Here is an 11,253-nt window from a genome sequence, read left to right on the forward strand (position 1 = left end):
ATATACCACCACCAATCTGTATCCATATACCACCGCCGCTACCATATACCACCACCGCTGCCATATACCACAACCATATATCCACCACCAATCCGAGTTCTTCTCATATTAGGTTTGTTCTTGAGATCAATCTAAATTCCGATTCGTGTTTCCTTGCCTGCGTAGGTCTCGAAAAAAAAAGAGTCTAGAGACCCCCGGGCAGTTTTTAGGCCAAAATTTTCACGGGCAAATTTTTTTTCCCTATCCTATTTTTAGGCTTTTCGGAGTCTTTTGAGGCACGTGCCATCATAGTGATTTTTTGTCGCACTTTTTCGTCGTCGCTGCCCTGATTTCCAAAAAAAGTGAAAAAAAATTCCGTGCCCATCCTATCAGTTTGACGAGGGAAGAGTTTTGAGACACTCGCCATTATAGTGATTTTTCGCAAAAAAAAGAGGAGCGCAAAAAAAGGAGCGCAGAAAAAAAGAGCGAAAAAAAAGAGTTCCAGAGTGTGCTTTTCCCTTATTTACGTGCAGCGCCGTGATTTTGTTAGTGTTCTAGGCTCGCGTCTCTAGCACGGTCTAGCCTAGGACCAGCACAGTACCGTCGTTGAGCGTTTATTCGACTTTGCATCTCTGAATTGATTATTGCTGACCCTTTTTGCTACCATACTATAAGCCTTCCCAGCTCCACATACATCTACGTCGTGCGTTTGACTCTCCCTGGCAATCGCTCTATCCAAGCTTTTGAGAGTTTTGACTATAACGGTTGCCGATCACCGCCTGCTGCTGGGTAAGAACTGGTAAGAATTTGAGATTTGCTTGACGGATTTGTGACACCCGCCACCACCACCACTTGTTAGTAGTCTGTAGGATCATATTCTTGTGTGTTTCTATTGCTGCTAACCATGCCAGGATCACAAGCCGACGAGACTGACTGGGAGAACTTGACGAACAAGGAGCTTCATGATACGTTTCAGCAAATGATGAGTGTACAGGTGCAAGATGTGATAAACAGATTTGAAGAGGCCATGGAGAAGATAGATGGCATGGAGAAGACGTTTGAAACAAAGCTCGATAACAAGTTTGCTGAATTGCTTTCGCGTTTTCCACCACCACCACCGGCTGCTCCTGCCGCACCTCTGCAACAACAGCAACAACACGACTACCTCCACGTCGGGAAACAGCCCTCCGCCGAGCGAGCCGTGTCCCTCTTCAGTCGGGCCAAACTGCTGGTGCTGCTGTTGATACTTCTGTGGCTCCTACTGCTGATGTGGAGGAGGATGATTATGTGGGAGATTATGAGGATGAGGTTGATCAAAATCAGAACTACGTGCCACCACCAGCACAGCAACCACCAGGTCGTCCACATGCAAATAATGGCAATGGTAGGGCTCACCCTCAGGTACGAGATCATGACCATCTCCCTAAACTAAAATTGAATATTCCACCATTTGAGGGTAGATATGTTCCTGATATATATCTTACTTGGGAGTTAGAAACTGAACAACGATTTACATGTTTACAATATCCCGAGGAGAGACGTGTTCCTGCTGCTGTTTGTGCATTCACTAGTTTTGCATGTGTTTGGTGGTCTGAGCATTGTAGATTATATCCTATTCCGGCTACTTGGGCTGCTTTGAAAACTGCTATGCGTACTCGTTGGGTTCCACCATATTATCAACGTGAATTACTTCAAAAATTGCAGCGCTTAAGACAGGGAAAAAATTCTGTAGAAGAATATTATCAGGAATTACAAACTGGCATGATTAGATGTGGTATTGTTGAGGAGAATGAAGCTATGCTTGCACGTTTTATGGGTGGATTAAATAGAGAGATTCAGACGATTCTAGAGTATAAGGAGTATACTAATATCACTCGTTTATTCCATCTTGCTTGTAAAGCTGAACGTGAAGTGCAGGATCGACAGGCATTGGCGCGGACTAACTTTTCTGCAGGTCGACCTTCATCATGGACACCACGTGCATCATCTACTTCCACACGTTCTGCTACACCGGCGCCTCCGTCGGCTGCCACCTCCAACCGTGATACAATAAAGCAGGCACAATCACCACTATCTGCCAAGAGCACACCTTCTGGGCCTGCAAAGAGCTCTTCTTCATCCATGGCATCAACAGGGCAAACACATGATATTATTTGTCGACGTTGCAAGGGTGGAGGTCATTATGCGAGAGAATGCCCATCTAAGCGTGTGATGATTGTTACTGAGGATGGTGGGTATGAGTCCGCTAGTGACTATGATGAGGAGACTTTGGCTCTTATTACACGTGAAGAACACGGTGGAGACGATTCTGATCATGAGACGCAATACATGGCTCCTGAAGATGCTGACAGGTATGAATGTTTAGTTGCTCAACGTGTTTTGAGTGTGCAGGTTACACAAGCTGAGCAAAATCAGAGGCATAATTTGTTCCATACAAAGGGAGTTGTGAAGGAACGTTCTGTTCGCGTGATCATAGATGGAGGGAGCTGCAATAACTTGGCTAGCATGGAGATGGTGGAGAAGCTATCTCTCACCACAAGACCACATCCACATCCTTACTACATCCAATGGTTCAACAACAGCGGCAAGGTTAAGGTAACACGTACTGTTCGTGTGCATTTTAGTATCTCTACATATGCTGATTATGTTGATTGTGATGTGGTACCTATGCAAGCATGTTCCTTATTACTTGGTAGACCATGGCAATTTGATAAAAATTCTGTACACCATGGTAGAAACAATCAGTATACTCTTGTTCATAACGATAAAAATATTACTTTGCTTCCTATGACTCCTGATTCCATTTTGAAAGATGATATTAATAGAGCTAATAAAGCAAAACAGGAGACAAATAAGAGTGAAAATCAGATTGTGGCAAAAGAATTTGAGCACCAAATGAAGCCTAATAATAAACCATCTACTGTTGTTTCTGAAATTAAATTGAAAAGTGCATGTTTACTTGCCACCAAATCTGATATTGATGAGCTAGATTTTAGCAAATCTGTTTGCTATGCTTTTGTGTGCAAAGAGGCATTATTTTCATTCGAGGACGTGCCTTCCTCTTTGCCCCCTGCTGTCACTAACATTTTGCAGGAGTTCGCTGACGTCTTTCCACAAGACGTGCCACCGGGATTACCACCTATTCGAGGGATTGAGCATCAAATTGACTTAATTCCCGGTGCTTCGCTACCCAACCGTGCACCATACCGTACCAATCCAGAGGAGACGAAGGAGATTATGCGTCAAGTACAAGAACTGCTCGACAAAGGTTATATACGCGAATCCCTTAGTCCTTGTGCTGTTCCTATCATTTTAGTGCCGAAAAAGGATGGTACGTCGCGTATGTGCGTTGATTGTAGAGGCATTAATAATATTACTATTCGTTATCGTCATCCTATTCCTAGGCTAGATGATATGCTTGATGAATTGAGTGGCTCTACAATATTCTCCAAAGTTGATTTGCGTAGTGGATACCATCAAATTCGTATGAAATTGGGTGATGAATGGAAAACAGCATTTAAAACTAAGTTTGGATTATATGAGTGGTTAGTCATGCCTTTTGGGTTAACTAATGCACCTAGTACTTTCATGAGGTTAATGAACGAAGTTTTACGTGCTTTCATTGGACGATTTGTGGTAGTTTACTTTGATGACATATTGATTTATAGCAAATCTTTGGAGGAACATTTGGAACATTTACGTGCTGTTTTTATTGCTCTACGTGATGCACGTTTGTTTGGAAACCTTGGAAAGTGCACCTTTTGCACCGACCGAGTATCTTTTCTTGGCTATGTTGTTACTCCACAGGGAATTGAAGTTGATAAAGCCAAGATTGAAGCTATTGAGAGTTGGCCGCAGCCCAAAACGGTCACACAAGTGAGGAGTTTCCTTGGCCTCGCTGGTTTCTATAGGCGTTTTGTGAGAGATTTCAGCACCATTGCTGCACCTCTCAACGAGCTTACAAAGAAGGATGTGCCTTTTGTTTGGGGTACCGCACAGGAAGAAGCCTTCACGGTATTGAAAGATAAGTTGACACATGCTCCTTTACTCCAACTTCCTAATTTCAATAAGACTTTTGAGCTTGAATGTGATGCTAGTGGAATTGGATTAGGAGGTGTGTTATTACAAGATGGAAAACCTGTTGCATACTTTTCTGAAAAATTGAGTGGGCCTAGTCTGAACTATTCTACTTATGATAAAGAATTATATGCTCTTGTTCGGACCTTAGAAACATGGCAACATTATTTATGGCCCAAGGAATTTGTTATACATTCTGATCATGAATCTTTGAAACACATTAAAAGTCAAGCAAAACTGAACCGTAGACATGCTAAATGGGTTGAATTCATTGAGACTTTCCCTTATGTCATTAAACACAAGAAGGGTAAAGAAAATGTTATTGCTGATGCCTTGTCTCGTCGTTATACTATGCTTTCACAACTTGACTTTAAAATATTTGGTTTGGAGACCATCAAAGATCAATATGTTCATGATGCTGAATTTAAAGATGTATTGCAGAATTGTAAGGAAGGGAGAACTTGGAACAAGTTCGTTCTTAACGATGGATTTGTGTTTCGTGCTAACAAGCTATGCATTCCAGCTAGCTCCGTTCGTCTTTTGTTGTTGCAGGAGGCGCATGGAGGAGGATTAATGGGACACTTTGGCGTCAAGAAGACGGAGGATATACTTGCTACACATTTCTTTTGGCCAAAGATGAGACGGGATGTTGAGCGTTTTGTTGCTCGCTGCACTACATGTCAAAGAGCTAAGTCACGACTCAATCCTCATGGTTTATATATGCCTTTGCCTGTACCTAGTGTTCCTTGGGAGGATATATCTATGGACTTTGTTTTAGGTTTACCTCGAACAAAGAAGGGGAGGGATAGCATATTTGTTGTCGTGGATAGGTTCTCGAAAATGGCACACTTTATACCATGTCATAAAAGCGATGATGCTGTTAATGTTGCTGATTTGTTCTTTCGTGAAATTATTCGCTTACATGGTGTGCCAAATACTATTGTTTCAGATCGTGATACTAAATTTCTTAGCCACTTTTGGAGATGTTTATGGGCTAAGTTGGGGACTAAGCTGCTTTTTAGTACTACTTGTCACCCCCAAACTGATGGACAAACTGAAGTAGTCAATAGAACATTGTCTACTATGCTTAGGGCTGTTTTGAAGAATAACAAGAAAATGTGGGAAGAATGCTTGCCTCATATTGAATTTGCTTATAATCGTTCATTGCATTCTACTACTAAGATGTGCCCTTTTGAAATTGTGTATGGTTTCCTACCTCGTGCACCTATTGATTTGTTGCCTCTTCCATCTTCAGAGAAGGTTAATTTTGATGCTAAAGAACGTTCTGAATTGATTTTAAAAATGCATGAGTTAACTAAGGAAAACATTGAGCGTATGAATGCTAAATATAAACTTGCTGGAGATAAGGGTAGAAAACATGTTGTGTTTGCGCCTGGAGATCTTGTTTGGTTACATTTGCGTAAAGATAGATTTCCTAATCTGCGCAAATCAAAGCTAATGCCACGTGCTGATGGTCCTTTTAAGGTGTTAGAGAAAATAAATGATAATGCATATAAACTTGAGCTACCTGTAGATTTTGGGGTTAGTCCCACTTTTAACATTGCAGATTTGAAGCCTTATTTGGGTGAGGAAGATGCGCTTCCGTCGAGGACGACTTCATTTCAAGAAGGGGAGGATGATGAGGACATCAATACCATTGTTACACCCACAGCCCCTACTGTTACATATACTGGACCAATTACTAGAGCTCGCGCACGCCAATTAAATTACCAGGTACTTTCGTTTCTTGGTAATGATTCTAATGTTCATGAGATTATGATGCTGCCTAAATTGGATACATTTGTTTTGCTTACAAATGAAGGGCCTAGCTTGGAGAAGGATGAACATTGGAGCAAGAACACGCATGGAGTTGATGGCATGCGCAAGGGGATCAAGAACGGAGTTACAAGTGATGATTTCAGGACTTTGAAGCCGCCATAAGGAGTGCATGAAGCCTTGGACGAAATATACAAGATGCCACTTCATAATATTCGTCCATAGGCTATTCTAGGTGCTGCGTCACCTTATTAATGGGCCAGGCCCATGTAATTTCGAAATACTTAAGTATAGGCTATTTTTAGAGTCCGTATGTGTGGGGAAACAAGAGTTAGGGTTGGTTTCGGACCCCACCCTCAAGGGCCACGAAATTCCCCCCTCTTCCTCCATATATACAGCCCTTAGGGCGTCGTTTAGACTTTGGGTTTTGTTTAGATTAAACGTTCGCCATAGCTGCAACTTCGCGTACTTCGTTTGTGTCCAACGACCAGACCAAGACGTCACAGAACCCCACCTTGATCAATAAAGCTTTCATCTTATATTCGCAATATCCCGATTGCAATCTCAGTTTCTTGCTTGTTCTTCGTTTGCTCGCAGGAAACAGACCCTCGTGGTCAGGTTGATCGTGCTCCGGCGTGGTCAATAACCCTCGGAAGTTGGTTTAGCGATTGCTAAGGCGCGACGTCTCGCACGTTCGTAGTCAGATCGTCAAGGTCGACTCCCACAGAAAACGATAGCCACCATCTCATTGAAACATCCGGACACCTTAGCCCCTATCATGGCGGGTGTCACAAATCCGTCAAGCAAATCTCAAATTCTTACCAGTTCTTACCCAGCAGCAGGCGGTGATCAGCAACCGTTGTAGTCGAAACTCTCAAAAGCTTGGATAGAGCGATTGCCAGGGAGAGTCAAACACACGACGTAGATGTATGTGGAGCTGGGAAGGCTTATAGTATGGTAGCAAAAAGGGCCAGCAATAATCAATTCAGAGATGCAAAGTTGAATAAACGCTCAACGACGGTACTGTGCTTGTCCTAGGCTAGACCGTGCTAGAGACGCGAGCCTAGAACACTAACAAAATCACGGCGCTGCACGTAAATAAGGGAAAAGCACACTCTGGAACTCTTTTTTTTGCGCTCCTTTTTTTTGCGCTCCTCTTTTTTTTTGTGAAAAATCACTATAATGGCGAGTGTCTCAAAACTCTTCCCTCGTCAAACTAATAGGATGGGACGGGATTTTTTTTTCACTTTTTTCGGAAATCAGGGCAGCGACGACGAAAAAGTGCGACAAAAAATCACTATGATGGCGCGTGGCTCAAAAGACTCAGAAAAGCCTAAAAATAGGATAGGGAAAAAAATTTCCTGTGAAAATTTTGGCCTAAAAACTGCCCGGGGGTCTTCAGACTCTTTTTTTTCGAAACCTATGCAGGCAAGGAAACACGAATCAGAATTTAGATTGATCTCAAGAACAAACCTAATATTAGAAGAACTCGAATTGGTGGTGGATATATGGTTCTGGTATATGGCAGCGGTGGTGGTATATGGATACAGATTGGTGGTGGTATATGGATACGAATTGGTGGTGGTATATGGATATGGATTCAGAGCGGTGGCGGATAAGCAAAAGTGCTAGATGGGCGATGATGATGGTGCGGCGGCGGCGTGACAACTTATGACCAGAACTCGAAACTCTAAAAGACTAGACTCTAAGACCAGCAACTTGACACGACGATGCAACCGCAAATTCAACAAAGCAAAAACCCTAAAAAGATTATGCAAAGGCTCAGATTGGTTCGGATATGATGAACTAACCCTAATTTTTTTTCTGGCTTTTTCGTGGACTGTAGGTATGAAGAACAGACTCGATCTAATCTACGAAAAACTGTAAAATCTCACCGAGCAACCTGGCTCTGATACCACTTGATAGAGTCTAAGGTGTCCCGATGTTTCGATGAGATGGTGGCTATCGTTTTCTGTGGGAGTCGACCTTGACGATCCGACTACGAACGTGTGAGACGTCGCGCCTTAGCAATCGCTAAACCAACTTCCGAGGGTTATTGACCATGCCGGAGCACGATCAGCCTGACCACGAGGGTCTGTTTCCTGCGAGCAAACGAAGAACAAGCAAGAAACTGAGATTGCAATCGGGATATTACGAATATAAGATGAAAGCTTTATTGATCAAGGTGGGGTTCTGTGACGTCTTGGTCTGGTCGTTGGACACAAACGAAGTACGCGAAGTTGCAGCTATGGCGAACGTTTAATCTAAACAAAACTCAAAGTCTAAACGACGCCCTAAGGGCTGTATATATGGAGGAAGAGGGGGGAATTTCGTGGCCCTTGAGGGTGGGGTCCGAAACCAACCCTAACTCTTGTTTCCCCACACATACGGACTCTAAAAATAGCCTATACTTAAGTATTTCGAAATTACATGGGCCTGGCCCATTAATAAGGTGATGCAGCACCTAGAATAGCCTATGGACGAATATTATGAAGTGGCATCTTGTATATTTCGTCCAAGGCTTCATGCACTCCTTATGGCGGCTTCAAAGTCCTGAAATCATCACTTGTAACTCCGTTCTTGATCCCCTTGCGCATGCCATCAACTCCATGCATGTTCTTGCTCCAATGTTCATCCTTCTCCAAGCTAGGCCCTTCATTTGTAAGCAAAACAAATGTATCCAATTCAGGCAGCATCATAATCTCATGAACATTAGAATCATTACCAAGAAACGGAAGTACCTGGTAATTTAATTGGCGTGCGCGAGCTCTAGTAATTGGTCCAGTATATGTAATAGTAGGGGCTGTGGGTGTAACAATGGTATTGATGTCCTCATCAGTTATCTACTTTGGTATGTTCAAGATTATCTCCTTGTTCGCATAATTGAGGAAATCCATCTTTTTGGAAACCTCACTGAGTTGTTGCTGAGTCCATCAGCCACCTCCTCATCCTCTCCTTGATTTAATGATGATCTTATTTAGCAGCTCGCTTCCATAGTTCATTTACCAAGAATCTTACAACGTCATCTCATCAATTTTTGTTGCACCTTTTCTTCTCAGGCATCTAGAGTCTGAGGTATCCTAATACCGATCAGATCTAAATCTCGGTCAGATATGGTGGTTGGAGCATCTTCCAAGAGTCATAACATTGGTCTTTATATAGCGCGGTAAGGTGATGTCAAGCCTAGCACACCTGTCCGGAGGACCTATTGTTATAGTTTCCTTTTTAGCATGGTTAGCCATTATCCCATGAGGAAATTGTAAGGCTTATTTTATAAGTTGTTCCTGATGGATCGTTGTGTATCCAAAGTTCGACCTTTGCTTGAAGGCCATGTCAATGCTATCTCGAAGCATGTATGTGGTACTCTGATCTTCAAAATGCTAAATTTTCTTTATAATAATTGTCCAAACACCATTGTATGGGTAATTTCACAAAATTTCTCTCCCCTTACCTAAAGGGTTTTCTACATTATATCATGTCATGGATATCATCCTCTATTGTCCTTGGGAAGGATATACTCCTATTACTTGTGTGCAAACAAATTTTCCTTTCCATTGGTTTGTTTAAATGATAATAACATTTTCCTTCCCATTGTTTTGTTTAACCTTTCTTGTGATCTATAAGATCTAAGTAGTAATATTCTCTGCTTATGTAACACCTGGGTGTACACTCTATCAGTACGACACTGTTACTAATGTTGATGACATTCCGGTAACCACCGATGGACGAGAACCTTGCCCATTGGTCCACCTTGTTCAACGCGCAGGAAAATGGTTCTCTTCATCTCGTGCCCTTGGTACCGATGTTATTGCCAACATAATGGGAAGGCTATCCTCTGACCTGCCTCTCTATCATGACCGTGCAAGATGTCAGCACCCTTCCTACTTATAAACCACATGGTGGGCCCATAACCCACAGTTCCACAAGATCAAAACCTGACTCTCCTGTACACCCCTATTTCCAAAGTTATTCCTCACGCGTGGCTTCATTTGTAATTCATGAGCCACCTTCCGAGAGATCACCAACTTTGGTTTTTGACACAATACTTATGCCCATTGCTCTAAACCCCTTTCGCACTCTGTTTCAAGCAACGAACGATTGCCTATCCACTTGAAACTTCTTATTGCACCTTCATACTTTGCTCTGGACGACTTTCTTGAATTTCAACTCGAGAGATACCCCTATGCTTCGTTCATCGAGTTAGCCCCTAGGTACCTAACATGTGTTGAGCTCCGTCCTTCCTGAGTCTCCCCCCTAATCTTTTTTGTAAGTGCGATGGAGATCCTGAAGAAAGAATGTCGGGTTCATCATGATGACTTGAAGCATAGAAATGAAGAGATCAACGTAATGGATCGACCTCTTCGAGAAGAGCAACCAAGACCAAGAAGATTTGTTAGAATTTTGTAACCCGATCTTTCCCCCTTACTCCACCTCTTAAATCTCGGGACGAGATTTCTCGTAGTAGAGGAGAATTGTGACTCCTGGATAATTAAGCTACATTAATCCACTGCTAATGATGCCACATCACCTCAGTTATTGTTGGTAAACTCACGTTGATTCATAACTGTTTCGAAATTCTACTAAAAAACTTAAGTCGGCGGTAAAAGTTCTCAAAAGCCAAAACTAAAATGTTCAAAATATGACAAATAACTCATAAGTTATAATGGTGGTGAAACCAAATTTTCATAAAATATCTAAATGCTCTATATAAACAAAACAATAACAAAAACAATTAAATTAGAGGCCTTTTATAGTTTATAAAATATTAAACTAATTTATTTTGGAGTAAAACTTTTTGTGGCAGTGCCATTTAATGTAATTTAAATTATGAGGTAAGTTACACTTTTTATGAAAGACAATTCGTGGCACTACTTAATGCAAAACAGTGTAGAAAGACTAAACACAAAAATCTTTACCTAATATTAAAGGGCGGAAGCTTTCATAGTTCTCCATACATCATCCTTTTATATCCGTTGATCATGTGTCAACCATAAAATTCTCCTTCGAACCACAAAGATTAACAGCTGAGATTTAAAAGGAGGAAGGTTTTTTTATTCTCCTTCTACAACCTCTTAATATGAAAAAAAAATTGTATGCAACTTTTGGCCACAATAGGAATTAAATTTTGGAAAATGAATCAATGACTAAAAAAATATTTGTACACAATTTTCTCATGTGTACTACGGTTATTTTGTCCATGACCAAGTCGAACTCCACATGCCTCACTGCTTTCTCTAACCCATAAATTGATAGAGGCAAAGGTGTCCCGTTTTTCGATGAGATGTTGGCTATCGTTTTTTGTGGGAGTCTACCTTGACGATCCGACTACGAACGTGCGAGACGTCGCGCCTTAGAAATCGCTAAACCAACTTCCAAGGGGTTATTGACCATGCCGGAGCACGATCAACCTGACCACGAGGG

The sequence above is a fragment of the Triticum aestivum genome, chromosome 7A (assembly GCF_018294505.1).
Source record: "Triticum aestivum cultivar Chinese Spring chromosome 7A, IWGSC CS RefSeq v2.1, whole genome shotgun sequence".
NCBI lineage: Eukaryota > Viridiplantae > Streptophyta > Magnoliopsida > Poales > Poaceae > Triticum > Triticum aestivum.